This window comes from Podarcis raffonei, chromosome 5, assembly GCF_027172205.1.
Source record: "Podarcis raffonei isolate rPodRaf1 chromosome 5, rPodRaf1.pri, whole genome shotgun sequence".
In the NCBI taxonomy this organism is placed as follows: domain Eukaryota; kingdom Metazoa; phylum Chordata; class Lepidosauria; order Squamata; family Lacertidae; genus Podarcis; species Podarcis raffonei.
Genome location: NC_070606.1, coordinates 22,617,241 through 22,638,969, shown reverse-complemented (window position 1 = coordinate 22,638,969; position 21,729 = coordinate 22,617,241). Strand labels below are relative to the sequence as shown.

The following is a 21,729-nucleotide window of genomic DNA, read 5'->3' as shown; positions in this document are numbered from 1 at the left end:
AGACTATATTGTAAAGAGAAATATTAAAGCTGATCCTCAGGTTTTGAAGTAGACTTCCCTGCTGTGCACCTCCCTTTTAAATATGTATATTCCATCTTAAGCTGGAGAGGATGCAATGTGCAAATCTATGCACATGTATTCCACATATTTAATGTCAGAGCTGTGCCAAATATTCGCCAGTTTCAATATTCAATTCAAAAGTAGCATGCGCGTTACAGGCAAATTACAGAAAAATTCTCACGTCACCAAACACATGTGCTGTTTCAACGCTGTTTGGTGTCCCCTTGTTCATCTGGCTAATGCATCTTTTCCCCTTTTCTCTGCTCCCGTTGCCTTTGGCTTCATTTGCTCAACCTGCTGTATCATCCCAAGGGCTGCGTTGATCCACATGATTTTGTTTATGAATGTCCAGGGTGTTGTCATATGAGATGTACCATTGTGATGTCATTGACAACTCCCCACCCCACCCCACCCCAAAAAAACCCCATAGCTAAGGAGATGAAAGGGTGGCAAGGACAATGCAACTATGCCAGTGTTTTCTAACTTAAGGTGCATTTTATTTGTTATACCTTGCCCTTTCTCCAAGGAACCCAGGTGTTTCCCAATTTATTGCCACAACAATTCTAAGAGCGGGGTTAGGCGGATGGACATGACCAGACCAAAATAATTTTGTGAGATTTATGGCTGAATAGAGTTTGAAGCTGGCCCTATTCCTGCTCAAATCCAAGACCATACACACACCACACCAGCTCTCTGATTTTATAATCTTTGCAGCATCGCTCTTCTAAGGCTGCCCACTGAGATTGACGTGATCTGAGCAATCCATTCCAGCTGGACAGCAGATTGGACTCTGCATATACAACAGAAATACTGAGCTGACAGCCATCCAGAATTTCACTGGCCATCATTATCAAACACACACCACCAAATGCGGTCATTTTCAACAAGCTGTTCACCTCCTCCCCCCAACCCACCACTGGAAGGAAAACATAGCAGTCTTCCACATTACCTTTTCTCCTGCCAGAGCATACCTTTATTCTGAGGCACGGGTGTTATTTCATGGGTATAAAATTTTAGCTAGCTTAGGGCAACACTCATATTTGTTTTAGTTCTCTCCCCCCCAAAAAGCTGGAAAGAATTCTCAGGAAGCTTTCTTGTTATTTCTGTGTTTGGTTTTCTGATATCGTCAAGAGTTGTACCTTATCTTTTCAGCTCTCCCACACCTCTTTGTTTTAGTTTGCATCTAACCAGTCATTTGCCAAGTGTGTGTTAATTAGAGAAATGGAAGCCCTCCTCCTTTCTGCTTTAAAAAAATATACTGTACTGTTCTCATGACAACAAGAAAGCAAACAGAGAAGTGTGGGGGCTTACAGAAGCCACTCACTTTGGGACAGTTATTGGAAAATAAACAACATCTGTAGAAAACCAGTTGAAACAGTCTGAATTCAAGTCAAGTGGTCTGGCATCCCATCTCGCCCTCCTGAGGCACCCTGTTTTGAATCACTGATGCCTTTATTAGTGTGATTTGAAATATTATGTTATCTGCAGAAATCCATAGCACTGACCTCTCCCCTTCCATTGTTCCCACCATTTCCCTCTTTTCTTTGGTTTTGAAAAAGGTACACATAAGACCAGGTGTGCAACTGGTCGGGGGAAAACAGCAAAACTGCGTTCATAGCAAAAGCTGAGCAGAAAGCATTTGTAGTTTTATTTGCACTCTTGTGGCCAAAATATATCTCCATCTTGGTGTGCTTTCTAATGCTGCCTTCCACCTCTGAAATTTTGTTTATTCTTTGCTGAAGTCCTGAACACTAAAAATACTATGTTCAATAGGCTGGTTTTTAAGGCTCTGGAGAGCTCTGTAGTCTTTGAGTTACTGGCTCACAGGATATGGTTAAGAGAAGCACCAGCACTTTGGGAGATATCCCTGAGCTTGTCAGAACAAACTTGGCAATTTCAGATTGTTAAGGGGGGGGGAAATTATATGGTCGAATGTGCAATGAAAATCTTCCTAAGCATACAGAACTAACATACCAGCAAAGAGAGTTTCCATTCATCCTTGTCCCTGCAAGGATTTGTTTTGTACATGCAGATGTGTAGCATCACAGTTTTTAATGTGGTGAAGATTTCAAACATGCCTCCCTCCGCGTGTCTGCTGGAATGGTACAACCCAGCAAAAACTGCCCTCCCTGCAATTGTGCAGCTCTGAGCACCATGGATGAGACAACTTGAACCCAGGTCTCCCTGATCCAGGTGTAGCGGACTCTGAATGGCTATGATTGCAAATACTACAGTTCTTCCATTGTTTAACTCGGAGCATTGTTTAATATATATTGAAATGCAGTGCAAAGTGAATCCAAAGACAGCTGGACCTAGAAACTAAACTGCTGGAGGGATTCACCATCTGCTGGTATCGCAGGCTGAATTCACAGACTCGCTTGCAAGAAATCGCACCAGACGTGCTTGTACTGCTGGTAGCAAAAGCACAATTTTGCAGCTGGGAACAAGCAATAAGGATTTAACTGACATGAATAAAAGGTAAAAGAAAACAAATCTTTCCAGGTGTGAGAATATATAAATTAGAGAGTGATTCCCAGGGAAAAAGCTGCTATATTTCAAGGATAACTTCAATGGTGCTCAAAATGTGAATCACCCTAGGTGTGGGCAGTTCCTTGGAGATTTAGCAGTAATTTAATTCCTCCTGCACAATACAAGTTGAAAGGCTCAAGTACAGGACATATGAGACAATATATTAAATGCCATGGCTGCATTGAATGTTTCTTGATTCCCTTTTAGATTAACAGCTTTGAGGCAGGGGGTGAGGAATAGATCTGAGACCACACCACACATGGTTAATTCCTCCCTCTTCGCCCCCCACCTGCTGTTGTCCCACCCAAAATGACCCCTTCTGAAGATCCTATTTGCCCCAGAAGAGAAGTCGTCATTGCTGCCAATAGAGCTTTCCATCAAAGAGCAGAGCAGCTTCAGGGGTGAGATCTTTGTCAGGACTGCACCAGGGGGGAAAGGGTTAACTCAACCTCCCCACAGCCCCATTTATGACCACCCATGCATCCAGAGCAATTATTAACAGGAATAAAATTAGATACTTTAAATACAAAAGGTAAAAAAAGGTGAAGGACAATTGGATGGTTAAGTCCAATCAAAGGTGACTCTGGGGTTGCGGCGCTCATCTCACTTTCAGGCTGAGGGAGCCGGTGTTTGTCCACAGACAGCTTTCTGGGTCATGTGGCTAACATGACAAAACTGCTTCTGGTGCAGCAGAACACTGTGACGGAAACCAGAGCGCACATAAATGCCGTTTACCTTCTTGCCACAGCAGTACCTATTTATCTACTTGCACTGGCATGCTTTCAAACTGCTAGGTTGGCAGGAGCTGGGACAGAGCAAAGGGAGATCACCACCATCACACAGATTCGAACTGCCAACCTTCCAATCGGCTTGCCCAAGAGGCTCAGTGGTTTATTTTTTTTTTTTTTATATAAATTTTTTTATTGCTTTTTTCCAGAATCTAAATCCATCATCAATAACACAACAAAAGCGGTTTTACAGAAAGAAAAAGAAATTAAACAAGAAAAAATTCATTTTTCGAAGTCTTTTTTTTTTTTTTTCATCATCCACTGGACTTCCCCATCTCCTCCATCCCTGCATTCTTTATAATAAATATAAACAGCAAATTAATACCTTGTTTCCTGTGTTTTTGTATTTTCATCTAATTATTCACTCTGAAATTAAAACTTTTCTCAATCATTAACTTTGTTTCTATCAACTCCGAATTTCAATACTGAAGCATATTTACCTCAAACCTTAGCAAATTTTTAACATTCATATATCTTATAATGTTTTTGTAAATAGTCCTTAAATTTTTTCCAATCCTCTTCCGCAGCCTCTTCTCCCAGGTCTCGGATTCTGCCAGTCATTTCGGCTAGTTGCATATAGTCCATCAGTTGTGTGTGCCATTCTTCCAGTGTGGGTAGCTCCTGTGCCTTCCAGTATTTAGCTATGAGAATTCTTGCTGCAGTCGTTGCATATAGAAAGAAGGTTCTGTCTTTCTTAGGTATCCTCTGGCCCACAATGCCCAAGAGGAAGGCCTCTGGTTTCTTCTGAAAGGTATACTTAAATACCTTTTTCAACTCGTTATAAATCATTTCCCAGAAGGCCTTCACCCTCGGGCATGTCCACCAGAGGTGGTAAAAAGTTCCTTCAGCCTCCTTACATTTCCAACATTTATTATCAGACAAATGGTATATCTTTGCAAGTTTGACTGGGGTCATGTACCACCTGTACATCATTTTCATAATATTTTCCTTTAAGGCACTACATGCCGTAAATTTCATACCGGTGGTCCATAACCTTTCCCAGTCCTCAAACATAATGTTGTATCCAATATCTTGTGCCCATTTTATCATGGCTGATTTGACTGTCTCATCTTGAGTATTCCATTTAAGCAGCAAGTTGTACATTCTTGAAAGCACTTTCGTCTTAGGTTCAAGTAATTCTAGTTCTAATTTTGATTTTTCCACCTGGAAACCAATTTTTTTATCTTTTTTAAAGATCTCTAAAATTTGGGCATAGTGAAACCAGTCTCGCACCTTCCCTTTCAATTTTTCAAAGCTCTGCAACCTCCAAGTGTCACCCACTCTTTCTATTATTTCACAGTATTTTGCCCAGCCACCCCCCATATTAAGTATTTTTGTGGCTTTAGCCTCCATCGGTGATAACCACCTCGGAGTCTTGTTTTCAAATAAGTCCTTGTATTTAGTCCAGACAGAAAACAGAGATTTCCTTACAATATGGTTTTTAAACAACTTATGAGACTTTACCTTGTCGTACCACAAATATGCATGCCACCCAAAAGCATTGTTGAACCCTTCCAGATCTAGGACATCAGTGTTTTCTAGCAAAAACCAATCTTTCAGCCAGCAGAGGGATGCAGCTTCATAATACAACCTTAAGTCCGGCAGGGCAAAACCCCCTCTTTCCTTTGCATCTGTTAATATTTTAAATTTTATTCGGGGCTTTTTGCCCTGCCAGACAAACTTCATAATGTCCCTCTGCCACTTTCCAAAACATTCCACTCTGTCCACGATCTGTAGGGTCTGGAACAGAAACAGCATTTTTGGCAATACATTCATCTTTACTGCTACAATTCTTCCCAACAAGGAAAGTTTCAATCTTGACCAGATTTCTAGATCCTTTTTAATTTCAGACCAACATTTTTCATAATTATCTTTAAACAGATTCAAATTTTTCCCAGTCAAGTTGACCCCCAGGTATTTCACTTTATTAACAACGTTTAGTTCTGTTTCCTTCTGAAACCCATCTATTTCTAAAGGTGTCAAGTTTTTTGCCAAAACCTTAGTTTTTTGTTTGTTTAACTTGAATCCCGCCACCCGACCAAACTCAGAAATTAATTCCAATACTCTTTTTGTGCTGGACACCGGCTCCTGTAATGTCAAAACCAAGTCATCTGCAAAGGCCTTCAGTTTATATTGTTTTCCTCCGACCTGTATTCCTTCCACCTGCTGATCCTTCCTGATCAAATTTAGCAAAACCTCAAGGACAGAAATAAATAGCAAGGGTGATAGGGGGCACCCCTGTCGTGTTCCTTTTTCAATTTTAAACTCTTCTGTCACCACATTGTTTACTATCAATTTAGCCTTTTGTTCTGAATATATTGCATCTATGCCATTTTGGAACGCCCTTCCCACTCCCATCCCTTCCAAATTCTTCTTCATAAATTTCCAAGATATATTGTCAAAGGCCTTCTCCGCGTCTATAAATATCAAAACTGCTTTTGTATTCAAATTTGTCTGTAGAAGTTCCAGAACGTCAACAATGTTCCTAGTATTATCTGACAAATGCCTGCCAGGGAGAAAGCCTGCTTGGTCTTTATGAATAACTCCATTTAAGACTTTTTTCAATCTATTTGCCAAAATGTCAGCAAAAATCTTGTAATCCACGTTTAGGAGTGAGATGGGACGGTAGTTCTTAAGTTGAGTCTTTTCAGATTCCAATTTTGGTATCAAAGTGATGAATGCCTCTTTCCACGATTCTGGTGCCCCCTTCCCTTCCATAATTTGATTACATACCTCCATCAATGGCTGAGTCAAGTATTCCTTCAATATCTTATAGTATTTGGAGGTAAGTCCATCTGGGCCCGGGGATTTGCCTAGTTGCATGTTCTGAATGGCATTTTCGATTTCCTGTTGGGTTATTTTATAATTCAAGTCAATTTGTTTGTCTTGTGTTAGTTTTTGTAGGCCATAGCTTTTTAAAAATTTATTTATTTCAGTCTCCACTTGGGGTCCTTGGGAAAACAATTTTTTAAAATATCTCTGGAAACACTTTCTAATTTCCTCTGGTTTCTGAATACATTCTCCTTCAACCTCTAGATTGGTAACAAAGTTCAGTTTTTGTCTCTTTTTCAGCTGCCATGATAGCAGCTTCCCACATTTATTTGCCGATTCAAATGATCTTTGTTTCATCTGTTTGATTTTCCATTCAACTTCTTGATTTATCAGTTTTGCATATTGTGCTTGATGGAATTTTATTTCTCTCAAAACTTCTTTTGATTTTGGATTTAGTCTCAACTTTTTCTCTCCGTCTTTTATCCTTTCCAAGATCTTGTCCTTTTTACCGTTCCAGAGTTTTTTCTTAATAGAATTCTGCTGTATCAGAAACCCTCTCATAACAGCTTTGCTTGCGTCCCAGATTGTTTTTTTTTCCACCGAAGTGTTCAAATTTAGTTCAAAGTAGTCTTTCATCGTCTTTTGGGCCTTCTTCACTATCTCCTGGTCTCTAAACAATGCATCATTCATTCTCCATCTGAAGGATCCAGCTGGTGTAAGTCTCAAGTCCATTTTCAAGGGGTTATGGTCGGAGCAAGTTTTAGGGCAGATCTCTACTTTTTTGGTCTTGGGTGCCAGTCCTCTAGATATCCAGATTTGGTCGATTCTTGTCCAAGATAGGTGGGCCTCAGAAAAGAATGTTCCCTCTCTACCTAGGGGGTTCTTTGTCCTCCAGATATCAATCAAGTCCATATTGTCTGTGAGTTCAAAAAAAGTCTTTGGTAATCTGCCATCTTTAGTCACATTTTGATTTTGTGACTTATCCATGTGTGTGGAGACAACCCCATTCATATCTCCCATCAGAATGATGTTATTATAGTCCATATGGTCCAGCATTGTCTCATGCAGCTTCCCATAAAATTCAGATTTCCCCTCATTTGGTGCATAAATTCCAATTATCAAAAATTTTTCTCCTTGTGATTGTATTTCGATCGCCAAAATTCTTCCTTGTTCATCTTTGAACACAAATTTTGGTGCTAGGCTCTCCTTTGCATATATCACGACTCCCCTTTTCTTTTCTTTAGCTGATGAAATAAATTCTTGGCCTAGTCGCTTGTTTATTAGCACTCTTCTGTGGAGCCTAGTCACATGGGTTTCCTGGAGACAAATGACGTCTAGTTGTTCTTTCCTCAAAATGTGAAAAATCCTTTTCCTTTTTTCAGGGGAATTTGCCCCATGAATATTCCAACTAAAAAGCTGCAGAGACATCCTGGATCAGCTTGTTAGCCGATGGGGTTGTCTCCCTTCTCGTCTATGTCTGGAGGTGGATCTTTTGTACCAGGCGTGGGGGGTGGCCAGGTACCTGCTGTCCCTTTTCGAAGGTCCTCCCCGTGATCGTTTAGGAATTTTTCTTGCTCTTCTGCTGTTCTGATTCTCACCTTCTTCCCTTTCAAATTAAAAGATAATCCTTGGGGGAATTCCCACCTGTAAGGGATTGTGTTGTTTCTTAATAATCTTGCCAGATCCTTGTATATAGTTCTTAAGTCCAACAATTGTTTTGGTATGTCTCTGAAGATTTCTGCTGTCTTTCCCTGTATCACCAATGGGTTTTTAAAATGTAGGCCAAGTATGTTGTCTTTTTCTTGCTTGTATCTCAATATGATCAAGCAATCCCTTGGTTTATCTTTCTTGGCCACTCTTCCCAATCTAAAAGCGGTGACGATTTTGAAGTCTTTCTCTTCTGCCAAACCCCAGAACTTGGATATTTCTGCAGTCAAAAAGCCAGCCAAATCTTCCTTTTCTAGTTCTGGAATATTTCTAATCCTAAGATTACTTTCCCGGTTTTTCAGCTCCGCCATAGACAGATAGGCCTGTTGTTCAGTGACCTGTCTACTCAGTGGTCTTACTTCCCCTCTTAATTCCTCAATCCTTTTTTTGTTTTGGTCTGCTTTCGTGTTTGCGTCCTCAGCTAATTTTCGGTTCTCTGATATAGTCTTTTCAAAATTTCCTATCGCCTGTGTGTTTTGAGCAACTTGGTCTGTCAACTTATTAATCGTTGCTGTAACCTGGTCAAATTTAGCCGCTTGTTCATCAGCTTTCTTATTTAATGCTGCCAGTTGATCCAATATTTCTTTAGAAATAGGGTCTAATCCTCCTGCAGCCATATCCTCCAAAACTGGCTGTTTAAATTGTCCTTCTTGCAGACCTGTCACAATTGGAACAGATGATCTACGTGGCTGCACAGGCAAAGTTGATTGCAATAGTTCAGTTTGTTTTGCTTTCTTGGCAGCCCTTGTTTTTCCTGCCACACTCATTCCACAACTGTCTAGGTTTCAAGGTCAAATTGTAAATCCCATGGGAAAAGCAATCATCCAGGCAAAAAGATTTCCAAAACAACCAGCAGTTCTCAGAGGTTTATATTTCCACAATCCAGCAGGGGGAGCTCCCCAAAAGTTTCCACCATTTAATTCCCAAATATGGTAAAATCCAAAATAAGGGGGGGAAACCCTCTAAATTCACTTTAAACTGCAGATGATAAAGGTTCTTTGCGAAGGTGTGAACAACAGTTCCTTTTTTGTAACTGCAAAGTAGCCCAATGTAACTTTATGTCTCTATACACAGTTGCCACAATCTGATGTTACTTTGTATCCAGGCAGCCCGTGAGCTGGGGCTTATAACTTTATAATCCACAAAATATAGAGAGGTATAGCACAGTCTCACAATCAAATCCAAACTTGCAGGGTAAGTTCCAACTTCTTTTAAACTCCTTTCAACGCTTCCGCTTTAAAAAAACTTTGCTCAGTACTTTAAACAGGGACGGAAGACTGACTTCCTTTTTAGCGTCTCCCGCTTTCAGCCGAAATTCACCAATTTGATGTCCAAATAAAGCCTCAAATTTCTTACTCACGAGTTTGTTGTTTCCAATCAAATGTTCAAAGAAGAAAGGTCAGCGCTCATCAGCAGCAGCCGCGCGGCTTCGCTTCCGCGGAAAGAGCGATGGATTCACAGCACCGCTACCCCCTCCACGTTCCGGAGCCCCTTACGGGGTCCCTTCTGCGTATCCGAGGTCGCTCCTGGTGCCCGCCGAATCCCACGGCCACGGGCTCACTCTACCCGTGGTTTTCCTAAACGGGTCGTCGCTGTGCCGCAGCGCACGACCCTTTTCCGCGGAGCCCCTCTTCAACAACTGAAGAGGACCGCCATTGCTGTTTCGCGCCGCCTCCGGAAGTCCTCAAGAGGCTCAGTGGTTTAGACCACAGCGCCACCTATGTCCCTACTTTACATATTTAATGCATCATCTAGTTATATGGGTCTTGATTGGATGCCGTTTACCTTCTTGCCACAGCAGTACCTATTTATCTACTTGCACTGGCATGCTTTCAAACTGCTAGGTTGGCAGGAGCTGGGACAGAGCAAAGGGAGATCACCACCATCACACAGATTCGAACTGCCAACCTTCCAATCGGCTTGCCCAAGAGGCTCAGTGGTTTAGACCACAGCGCCACCTATGTCCCTACTTTACATATTTAATGCATCATCTAGTTATATGGGTCTTGATTGGAGACCTGTTCCTCGCTTCAAAGCTTCTTTCCATCCATTTAATGCAACTGGGGTGGCTGTGGGGCCACCACAGAGGGATATCTTAGGAAAGGGAACTGCAAAGAGGTTGAGCAAGATGGGGAGTGTCATAATACATCTAAGGTAAGGAAAGCTGGCTTACTGAAACTTCAGAATGGAAATTGTATGGCTGCAGGGGGTGGAAGCTGTCAGGGAAATACTCGTTCCAAAGTAGCTCTGGATATGGTAACGCCTGTGCTGCCTACTTCCTGTGCTTTGTGCCGAACCACAATTCTCCACTATTTGCTGGGAAATCCTGTTGTAGCAAAGAGCTTGGAAACAAGACCAAAAAGGAGCACCCAAAATCCCACATCATAGGAAAGGGAAAGGCAACCTGTGGCCCTCCTGGTATTGGACACCCATCACCCCCAGCCAGCATGGCAAAGGTCAAGGATGGTGGGAGTTGTGGTTCGGCAACATCTGAAGGAGCACAGGGTTCCCATTTTCTGTCTTAAGATCTGATTTCAAAATATAAGCTTCTTCATTGGCTGCACACATTCTTCAGTGGGCTCACAAGATATGACAATTCAATGGGGCTTCAACCCAACCTCATATTGTTTCCATTGTGCTTCATGGGGGGGGGGGACGGAGAAAAGATAGCAAAAAGCAGCAGAAATAGCATGAAAAAATCAGATTAAATGTTATCATTGGCTTGTGGGGGGAGGGGAGCTCCTTATATTAACTGTATTATTTTGGGCATTTCCTTCAAACTGGGCTGTTCCAGAAAGTCTACCCAGGAATGTAATTTCAGCATGTAAACTAGATGTGTGGCCTTTGGAAGTAAAAGTGTTTTATATTTACTGGTTTTTTACTTGATTTCTTCTTCCTATGGAACTTGTTTTTAATTACTGTTTCAGAGTGGCGTAAACTGCTTGCTCTAGTAAGTGGTATATAAATTTTGTTGAATAAACAGAATGAGCTGCCACTTTTGGTAGCAGTCTTGCATCAAGCATCACACCCTAGCTCTGCCCTCAGTTGACTGGTATTTGTTGAAAGGGACACGGGTGGTGCTGTGGTCTAAACCACTGAGCCTCTTGGGCTTGCTGATCGGAAAGTTGGAGGTTCGAATCCCCAAGACAGAGTGAGCTCCTGTTGCTCTGTCCCAGCTCCTGCCAACCTAGCAGTTCAAAAGCATGCCAGTGCAAGTAGATAAATAGGTACCACTGTAGTGGGAAGATAAACGAGGTTTCTGTGCACTCTATTTTCCATCACGTTGTTCCGTTGCACGATAAGCGGTTTAGTCATGCTGGCCACATGACCCAGAAAGCAGTCTGTGGACAAACGCCAGCTCCTTCGGCCTCAAAAGCAAGATGAGCACCGCAACCCTATAGTCGCCTTTGACTAGACTTAACCATCCAGGAGTGTGCTGACTTAACCTTTTACCTACCTGTTGAAAGAGCGCTGTAGCTCTGCCCATGCTTTGTTGCTCAAGATTTCTGAAACAGAAACCTCTACAAAATTATCTGCCCAAATAATATTGAAGTGTCAGGACGAACTGAACACCAGAATCTCTCTGAAATGAATTCCGCAGCTCAGGAATGAATTCCCTAGCAGCTTTCCTTGCAAATTAGATGTGCTACACCCACTGCTGTGAGTCGTGGTTAAAACTCTCATTGTCTCCCCCTGCCTCTTCCTGAATTCAAGCTCTCAAGTACTGTAAACCTTTTACAGATTGCTGTCAAAATATTTCCCCCATGTTCACTAACAAGCTCCGTGCCGCACAAGAAAGGTGGGCCACAGTATTACTCCTCACAGCACACTGCTTGTAACGCAGAGCCACAAATGAATGCTTCTTTGAACTGTGCTGTTGCTTCCTTTCATTTCTCCCCTCCTCTGTCTTTCATTTCAGTTTCCACAAAAAGATTTCATGATCTCAGAGCCGTAATTTATTTCACAATCCAGATAAGAAAAACAGGAAACACAGCTCTCTTTTTTTTACACTTCTGAATTTATCTACCATGAATATATTTACCTGCCCCTTTTTGCAGTTATTGTTTTTACTACTAGTACTAGTGCTACTACATTTCTCATGGCTAAGTGGGGATTTGAACCTTTGTCTCCCAGCTAGGAGTCTAACAATCTAGCAGCAGCAGCAGCAGCAACTGCTACCCATCTGACTGGGTTGCCCCAGCCACTCTAGACAGCTCCCAACAAAATATTAAACCACTACACTACACTCCCTCTGTTTCTGTTCTCTTATTGTTTCTGATGATGACCGCTGTCTTGCCTTGCCAATGGGTCTCCACATTCTGCCCTCTCAAAACACTTCTGTCTCTGCTCAGCTCCACTGCCCACCTTTTGCCCTGATCTCTTAATTCTTCCTACCAGTGCTATTTTTCTAGAAAAAGAGGTGCCAGAACTCACCATGAATGCCTCCCTTGTTCTCTTATAATGGCAATGGCACCCAGCTGAGAGGTGCCAGAATTGAGTTCCGGTGAGTTCTGGCTGAAAAAAGTCTTGCTACTGAAGCAGCCACCTTATATTAGGGTATCGCTGCATTTGATATGTCCTATATATTTCAAGACCACCTCCAAATTGTAAACTAAAGACATGAACTCATTTGCATGCAGAGTTCCAAATGAAATGGGACTCTGATCAAAAGTGCAGCCACTAGACGTTACCGCAATATAAATATGATGAAATGGTGGCCTTGTTCCAGTAGTATCATAAAGCGCTGCTACCCTTTCATCATTCCAGGAAAAAAAATCTAATTACTAACACACCAAAAACCTAATCTCATTTATTCAGCTCTTTCTTAAGCACCTATGCATTTCATCAGCATTCATAGGAAGCTGCCTATCTATTTGGATCTGCACTGTTACCGGGAGAAAATGGTCTGGAAAAGGAAAAAGAAAAATGGAAGTCGTTGCAAAATTCAAAAAGAAAGAAGCAAGAAGATGACATTTGCCTACATCTTATACAATCATTTTAAAACTTTAACAAATGGTTGTCATGATAATTTTGGATGTTCCCTCATTGCAGAAAAATTGCTCATAATTTGTGTCAAAATTAAATTTCACTGGAATAATGGAGCGCAAGTATAGTGTAATCTTATGAGCTGGAATACAAATGCATTTTCCATGCTGGAGGTATATGTCTCTTAAAACACTGGGCATAATCCACTGGGGATTTGTGAAAACAGGAACTACAGTATACTTTAAATATACTCCACCCTTTTCATATCTCTCCTGGTTCTGGGAGACAGAGGAGGGGAGCTCATCACAGAAAGAAGGGGGGACCCTAACTCTTCAACAGCCTGAGTCACCTCTGCCTCTTGGCCTCCCTCCTCCCACTTGCCAGCTTCACCTTCCGATTCTCGACTTCTCTCTGCCACAGACACTCTCAGCTCACTAAGCCATGATACCCCTTCAGCTTCCAACACCTCCTCCTCCCAGTCTTCTCCCTCTGACCACTCATCATCACCCCACCACCAATCCCTGAGGTGTGAGCTTTCTTCTCTTAATGGCTCCCCAACTAGTTCCCCCCACCATCCAACCAGTCCATGATAGCCTCTGGGGGGTGTCTATCAGCAAAAGAGGTTTGTGAATATAAATGTCATCTATGTAAAAAGAAAAGGGGGGGGTCATCTCTGGCTGGTAGCCTATGAACATAATCTAGCCATGAGGCAATGTTATTTGGCCCCTCATGGCCCTACCAAATTTCAACCAGGATTTTTTGCCTTTACCATGCTGCTTTCCCCTGGGAAACCCACACTTTAGTGCTAAATCAGAGCAAATGCCATTCAGGTTTTCTCCAGGTTGACATTTGCTCCAACTCAGCAGTAAACAGGAAGGAAAGTGCCATGGCAAGCCCTCAGTTTCACTCATATAAAAAGGTGAAGAGATCCCTGACCATTAGGTCCAGTCGTGACCGACTCTGGGGTTGCAGCGCTCATCTCGCTTTATTGGCTGAGGGAGCAGGCGTTTGTCCACAGGCAGCTTCCGGGTCATGTGGCCAGCATGGCCAAGCTGCTTCTGGTGAACCAGAGCAGCACATGGAAACGCCGTTTACCTTCCCGCCGGAGCGGCACCTATTTATCTACTTGCACTTTGACGTGCTTTCAAACTGCTAGGTTGGCAGGAGCAGGGACCGAGCAACGGGAGCTCACCCCATCACAGGAATTCGAACCGCCGACCTTCTGATCAGCAAGTCTTAGGCTCTGTGGTTTAACCCACAGCGCCACCCTTCACTCATATAGAACAGACCATTTTGAGAGAGAGAGAGAGAGATTCAAAGCCTTCGACAGCCAAGCAAGTTAAAGAGATCTCAGTTCTAAGCAAACATCATTTGGCCCACGTAATACAATATGCAGAAGCAAGCAAGCAAGCAAGATGGTGTTCACTTTACAACTCTTTCCTAAGTGTGAAACCAGTTATTAACCTAAAACATGTGGCCCATTGTGCATGCTTGCAAAGAAAGATAGGTAATTTGTGGTGCTGCCTTTATTATGCTTTGTGGGAAGCTGTGAAAGCCTTTGTTCCAGCTAATTAGTTTGTGAAGAGGAAAGGCAGTCTTTTTGCTTCCTCAGCTTTCCTTCAGATGCTCATACATTTGGAGCAAATGCAGTAGACTTTGCTGTGCTAATCTGCACATAACCTAAAAGCAGCTGCTCCATACCTTGATTGTCATATAGGGTATATTCACACCAGCAGCGTTTCAAGTCACATTTACACACTGTTGTTCACAACAGAGAGGGGTCAGGGATGTCTTCACTTGACACATGAACTGTTTGGTTTCCCACCCACTGCAACACACACACAGAGAGAGAAGCTGTCATATGCACATGTGTGGCAGCTGTCTCAAATGTTCACATTACCACTTACTCCACATCCATTTTGAATTGAAGCTGGTTTGAGGGGAAATGCATCAAAAAGCAGTATTTGTCAAGAAACTACAGGATCGATATGGGCTGTGGCTAAATGAGGCTTCAAAAACTAGCAGTGGGTGTGCACTGGATGCAGAATAAGCGGTATTGTAAACATACCTAAACTCTAGCTCGGGGAGGGAGAACCTATGGACCTTCTTATGCTGTTGGACTACAGCTCCCATAATCCCTGGCCATGCTGATGGAACCTGGAGTCCAACACATCTGGAATGCCACAAGTTCCCCATCTCAGCTCTAGGAAAAGCAGAACTCTGTATCTCCTTGTTTCTGATGCTCTGCGCATTGCATCTGCTACCGCAATCCAGCCTTTATACAACTCTACTTGATTATAATTATATTAATGGTTTGCTGTTTCTGCGGGCTCACTCTACCTGTTGTAGATATAATTGGGTGTCTCAACTGCAACACACTTTCTTACTTCTTGTGCAGGCAAAATTAATGAGCTTGGTCTGAAGAGAAGTCTTTCTAAATCTAGAACTTCATTGCCAGTCTGTTATAACTACATCAGTTACATAGTCAATAGCTAGAAGAAAATGAAAATGCCTCCCGATTGGCCGATATGGTCATTATGACATCACTGGTCTGTTTGTCCAACTACATTTACAGAGGTTCCTGTACTGAGCTGGACTTTGGCTGCCTTTATTGATTGATCAGCTGCCATACTGCAAACTTGTCTCGATACATACTGCAAACTTGTCTCCTTTGTGGGTGGACAAATGTTCTTCATGTCTCCTTAATGTACCTTTGAACTCTAGGGATGCATAAGAAGAGGTAAGCTGGTGGGGAGCAGCAGCAGGCGGGGTGAAAATCTGCAAGGGAAGGATGGCTGGATTTGTGTGAAAGACACAGTCCTGGGTGGGGTTGAAACTGACATTATGTCTGGATGCAGATGGAATTTCCTTGGGGCAGAGGAGCCAAGAGATGGAAGTAGGTCAGAGCAGGGTTGTGGATGGATTGATGCTGGCTCAGTTCTGATAGTTTCAGCCTAACTGATGGGTGCTTCAATCAGAATCCAAAAGAGGCACCAGATTAATGTGAGGAAATGTTTGATTTCTTAGGTAGCATTTATTGTTTTTAAACTGGGCATTGCCAGCTGCTTTAGTATCCCTGCTATATAACCCTAAGTGTGTGGACATGCTGCAGTTGTTTCCTCCAAGGCATGGGGTAGATCTAGTCCAGGCTTCCTCAACCTTGGCGCTCCAGATGTTTTTGGCCTACAACTCCCATGATCCATAGCTAGCAGGGCCAGTGGCCAGAGATGAAGGGAATTGTAGTCTCAAAACATCTGGAGGGCCGAGGTTGAGGAATCCTGATCTAGTAGATCTTCTTGGATCTGGATTGTATTTCCCCTGATTTGGCATTTGCTAGCCCCCACCCCACCTCATGCTCTCATGCAAGGGAGCGTCCCTAGTTTCATTGGTGGAATGTTGGAAGATATATTTTGCGGGTACAAAAGAGGAATGCAACATCAGCCCCCGGTATTAGCAAACACTTCCATCTCTACGGTTCTATGAATTGTGTGTTCTGGGTGTGGTACCTAAGACTGCATCACAAAGAGGTATATTGGAAAGCTGATCTTAGCAGACAATCAGACCTATTCCCAGGAAAGTGTGCAACTGAATGCATGGGGACTCCCTTCTGATGTTCATGTTTAGGATTGCTCTGTCACAAGTGGGCATACAAACACTAGAGCGCTGCAGTTCAAGATCTGCAAAGCTACTATCAGGGTTGCATGATGGTGGGAAATTCAGGACAGACATAATTAAATCATAAATGTTGCTTCTTTGACTACCCCCCTATAGAGAGACACATGCACAGCATCTATACCTGAACAATGGGAGTTGTGTGGTACAGGACTGCAGTAGGAAGGAAAAATCCCCCCCCCCAAATTGAGCAAAAGGATTTTGAACCAGAAAGAAGATCCCTCCATCCAGTTTTGGGTAATTCCCCTCTTACAATGCAGCTTTATATGATACACCTCCCTCTCTTGGATAGGGAATACTATCTGGAGAGGGTTTTGGGGTGTGGGTGTGAGTGTGAGTGTGAGTACAGGAGGCTGCAGGAGTAAAGGAAAAGAAAGGTTGTTTTCACAAGCCGCCTTCTCTTTGTGCCACTTTGGGGTACAATTCATAGTAAAGAAAATAATTAAACAAGTAAATATTAATAGATAAAACCTAAAGAGACATTGTAAGACAATTGGAAATCTGAAATAGTGTGTCCATGTATTGCCACCCCCACACCCCTTGGGGCTTGTTTTCAATAGTTCTCTTCATATGAATGCTGCAGGCCTGGATTATAAACATGACCCATCAGGTTAAACTATATACAAATGCAATTGGTCCTCTCGTTATCACCAAGCGCCTCCAAATATTACCGTGCACTGTGATGAACGACAGTCTCCTCAGCCGTGAGCCAAATTTATCCAAACCACAACCTTAACTCTCAAAAACTCTGAGAAGTTTCATCTAGGAAACCCTGCTGAGTGCAGTACACTTCGGGAGGGGGGGAATACTCTGGGACATATTAATGTATTACGAATGTATGTCACAGCAGCTGTCTCCTAACACTGCAGGGTTGCATTATTGCTCAGCAGTGCTGCACCATGATGAATTAACTCAAAGAACTATGAATTTTGTGACATAGGCTGAGTCATTGCATATTGACTCATTGATCTTTTCGTCTACAAGGCCTTCCATGGAATTTGAGAGAATCCCCAAGGGGTCTCACCAATTTTGCTCTCTGAGTTTTGACCCTTTTCCAGTAGTTACTAGTAGGTTGTGCAATTCTGAATTAATAAGACTCTGTTTAGATGTCTGCTCAGCATTCTGCTTGAATCTGCACCAAATGCCTTTGGTTGAACTGATTCTCATGTTGAAATGTTTTGAAAGTTAGTATAAATGAGAAGTCCTAAAAAGGGGGGAAAGATCCCATCTCTTGGACCTAGATCTGCCATAAATAAATTCAGTGTTCTTTTTCTAAAAATAAATAAATAGGGGTACTCTCATTTTCCTACTCATATTGAAATACTGCCTCTCAATGAGGCCAAACTTAGATTCACAAAATGTTTAGGGGTATGTATACCCCTGCGTCCCCCCAGAAAAAAGCATTGCATAAATTTAATCACTTTTCAAAAGCCTTTGAAGCAAGAGGCCATCAACAGTTCTTGAATGTAATAATTCCATATGTTAGAAACACTTTACGTGAAGCAGTCTGTCCTTTTGTTGGTCTTAAACCAATGACCACAATCAATAATCAACAAGTATCGAAGGGCCATTATTGATTTGATCAGCTTCATTTCATCTCTGTCTCAAATTCACCATCAACAGATCGTAAATGTTTTGTCAACAACTTCAGTTCTTCATTGATACACCATCTTTGACATGATTTCAATTATTTAATGATGGACGAGTAAAATGATTGGTCCGGCTTTTGTGTATTGAATAGTCAAAAAGGTTAATTGGGCAGCCTGAAAGAAGACCAAACATTGTATTACTGTCATTGAGAAGTTACTAATTTACTAGAGATGCTGATCTCTCTCTCTCCCTCTCTCTCCCTCTCTCCCTCTCTCTCTCAGCCTTCACTGCTTTCCTTTTGGTGGCAACTCATATTGAACTGTGTCTCGCCTGCCCTAATTGCAATTTGTTGCTAATGTGAAAATAACTGTTTGCTGTAGAAGCCAGTTAAAGCTAGGCTTGGCCTGTGTGTCAGAGAGATGGCAAATGAGCCCAAATACTGAAGGCAGGACATACACAGCAGCACCTGAGAATCCTTTAAAATAAAAAACAGGACATAAAGAGCCATCTCAGATATTCAGGAAAAATGTATAGGGCAGCTCCTTTGGAATGGTACCACTGCAGAATACATGTGAAGAGGCCTAAGGTAAAATCCTCCTTTTTCATACAACATGTAAAATGCCATAAGAAGCTTCGGCAGCACAATAAAACAGAACCATCTCAGTCCATCAAAGGCCTGGGGGAACAGGTAAGACTTTACCAGCACTGAAAAGATGTCACTGAAAACACCAGGTGATTCTCGCTGGGGAGAGCCAGATGGGGAGCCACAACTGAGAAGGCCACATCCCCTTGTCATCAGCCTCCAAGCCTCCTCTCAGAGGAGAGAGCTGGAGAAAGGACCTCAGATGAAGGTTAGATAGTCTTGTGTCAAGCAATTACTATCCCACACTATCTGGTACATATCCCCACCATTTTCCTTATTGCATAAAGCAGGGGGGGGGGGAGCAGGTTTTTGCACAAGAGCACTAAATCAGCTTTAATTGTGCAACCTGAATTTGCCAGAATGTGACTGACTCTCACCCCCTGTCCCAAATTGCAATGGTCTGGAAGCCCTCCGAGGCTGCTGCAGTAACAAAACAAAAGAGATTAGTAACCAACTCGTTTCTCGGAGTTGCTCCCAAGCTGCCTGTCTCCACTTCCCTGTTTGCCTGCTCACCTGCTTCTCAGTTTGCCATCATCCCTGATGGCCAAGGAACCAGCCTTTTCCAACAATGCATCCGAATCGGAACTGGTTTCCTAATGCCTTCCAACAGATTTCTGATCGTAGCTCAGATTCAAAGCACCTCGTCTAGTGCCCGTGAACCACTTAATCTGAATTATTTAATTTCAGTGACAGTGCTGCAAAAGAAAACTGTTGTTTAAAATAGGGTATTAATTTTGTATGCTGCCCAACTGGGGGGCAGGCGGGTATCATTCTTTGCAGCTTATTGAGCAGCGTTACTAAAATATATATTTACGACGCATTGCAAATTACGGTCTATACTCAACTACGAAGCCAAGGAATAAGAGGACTTTGAAACCAGAACAAATTAAAATCACAATTCTCTTTAAAGCCATCCTAAGAAGCAAAGCCTTAAGTCTCAGTGCTACAGTAGTCACAGTGTAGAAAGTGCAATCAACAGGGAACTGCCACCAAACCTAACCAAATATCAGTGCACTTCTACTAATTCTTTGTGATATATGAATTCATATTTGCCACATACAAATACATGGTATCTCTTTTTGGATCAGTTGTTTTGTGTCAATGAAACAAGTCCAAAATCCACCACAAACGGAATGTTATACCTTCACAGAGGGGTCCCCCCCCCCGCCCAAACAGGCACATTAAAAGCACACAAGTTGGAAATAATTTTTTTCCTTAGAAACCCACATTTCAATTAAAGATTAAATAGCTCCAGGGAATTTGAACGATTCCCTCCCCCCCCCCTTGTAAATTGCTTAAGCTCAAGTGAGAACTTTCTAATTAACAAAGTGAACTTAATATTTGTCTAGTTGCTTCTGATGCATTTATATATTGATTTTATTTAATGGGTGCTCGAATAAAGGTTTGTCTTTTTAACACTAAGGAAGTGGTAACTAGGCACGGTAATGCTGGGAGAAGGAAAGCTGATAGCAAAGGAATATACTCTTTCAAGTCCCCATGATTCACATTGTTTCCCCCCATGAAGGTAGGCTACAGGTCCCTTTTATTCCCAGGGCATGGACCCAAGCGAAGCCCGCAGGCCCAGTTGGGTCTGCCCCCCGGGAGCAGCCTGCCCCCTTGCTTGCTCGCAATTGGCCAATTATGTGAGCGGGTAGAATCCCCTTCCACAGGCAGCAAGCTGAACCCCACCATCCAAAGGGGACCTCCTGTTAGCAATTTCACTCCTCTGATGCTGCAGATGAGATTGTTGTAAATCACATGCCTGTCTGGGAAGAGTGTGGGAAACGGAAGACACTCTTATTTCTTCCGCCATAATGTACTTTCACTTTTACTTGTTCTGTTTGTTCTCTCGGAGCTGGAGAGAACGGACGCCGTTATGCTTTTGTCTATACATAGTGTCTAAATAAATACAGTGGTACCTCTGGTTGCGAACTGGATCTGTTCTGGAGGCCCGTTCGCAAAATGAAAAGAGCGCAACCGCAGCGGAGCGTCTGCGCACGCGCGGGTTGCGATTTGCCACTTCTGCGCATGACATGCACTTCCGCGCATGCGCGAGCGGTGAAACCCGGAAGTAACCCTTTCCGGTACTTCCGGGTTGCCGCAGGACATAACCTGAAAGAACGTAACATGAAGCGGACGTAACATGAGGTATGACTGTAGAAGATTAGATCTACGATGTCTCACTCTTCTTGCTGCGTTATGCCAGAAGATTAGTGTGCATATACCAGCTGGTATATGTCGCTGAGCACACTGCAGACGAGGGGAAATGCCTTTTCCAGAGCTGTGTGGACTGGAGGATGTTCAGAGTTTGGGGGGCTTGCAGGCACCCCCAGGACGTTTTTCCAACACCTACATCAACAGATCAGCAGTGGGCAGGGAGGAGTGCCAGCCCACAAAAGCGCCAGCTGAAGAGTTTGGGCAAACTTTCAGCACTGAAACTCAGTCACTCTGGAAGACAACCTATGCTCAAAGACAAGGGATCTGTGACCTGTTGTTTCTCCTGTACCTCTCAGCAGCTTCTGATACCATGGGATTCTTCTGGACTACTTTTACAGGATAGGTGGGGAGAGGGACACACCAGGGCTCTGGAATTTGTCTCTGCACATCCCATTGTTGTTGTTCATCTGCCTGGTGGGGGTGGGTGGGGGTGGAGCCTGAAATTCCCTGCACCTGCATAATCTACATCCTTCAGAACTGTATGCACCTGGGAATGTATGTGGGTTTAAAATAATAATAATAATAATAATAATAATAATAATAATAATAATAAGAGATAGCTTGTGTCGCATAAGCTTTTACTGTAGGTAAACATGCAAGCCATATAACTGCTAAGGATGGAAATGGGGCTAAAGTCTTTCTCGAGCGTCTGAGAGAGGCTACAAAGAAAGTGCCTTAATTTATATTCACCACAGGCTTATGTTTTCTTACCTGACCCCTTTGGTCCACATAAATAAACTCACATGTTTTTATATGTGTACAAAA

General features: G+C 42.8%; 1 protein-coding gene and 1 long non-coding RNA gene across 2 annotated transcripts in view; both read right to left on the bottom strand.

The window, feature by feature from the left end:
- The window catches only part of SH2D4B (SH2 domain containing 4B), an 83,510-nt gene that overhangs the window by 8,306 nt on the left and 53,475 nt on the right, over window positions 1-21,729 (bottom strand). The window lies entirely within an intron of this gene.
- LOC128413800 (uncharacterized) lies at window positions 665-15,275 on the bottom strand. Its single transcript, XR_008330463.1, has 2 exons — window positions 15,183-15,275; window positions 665-850 (listed from the first exon to the last, which is right to left on the bottom strand). It is a non-coding gene; the product is annotated as an uncharacterized LOC128413800 (long non-coding RNA).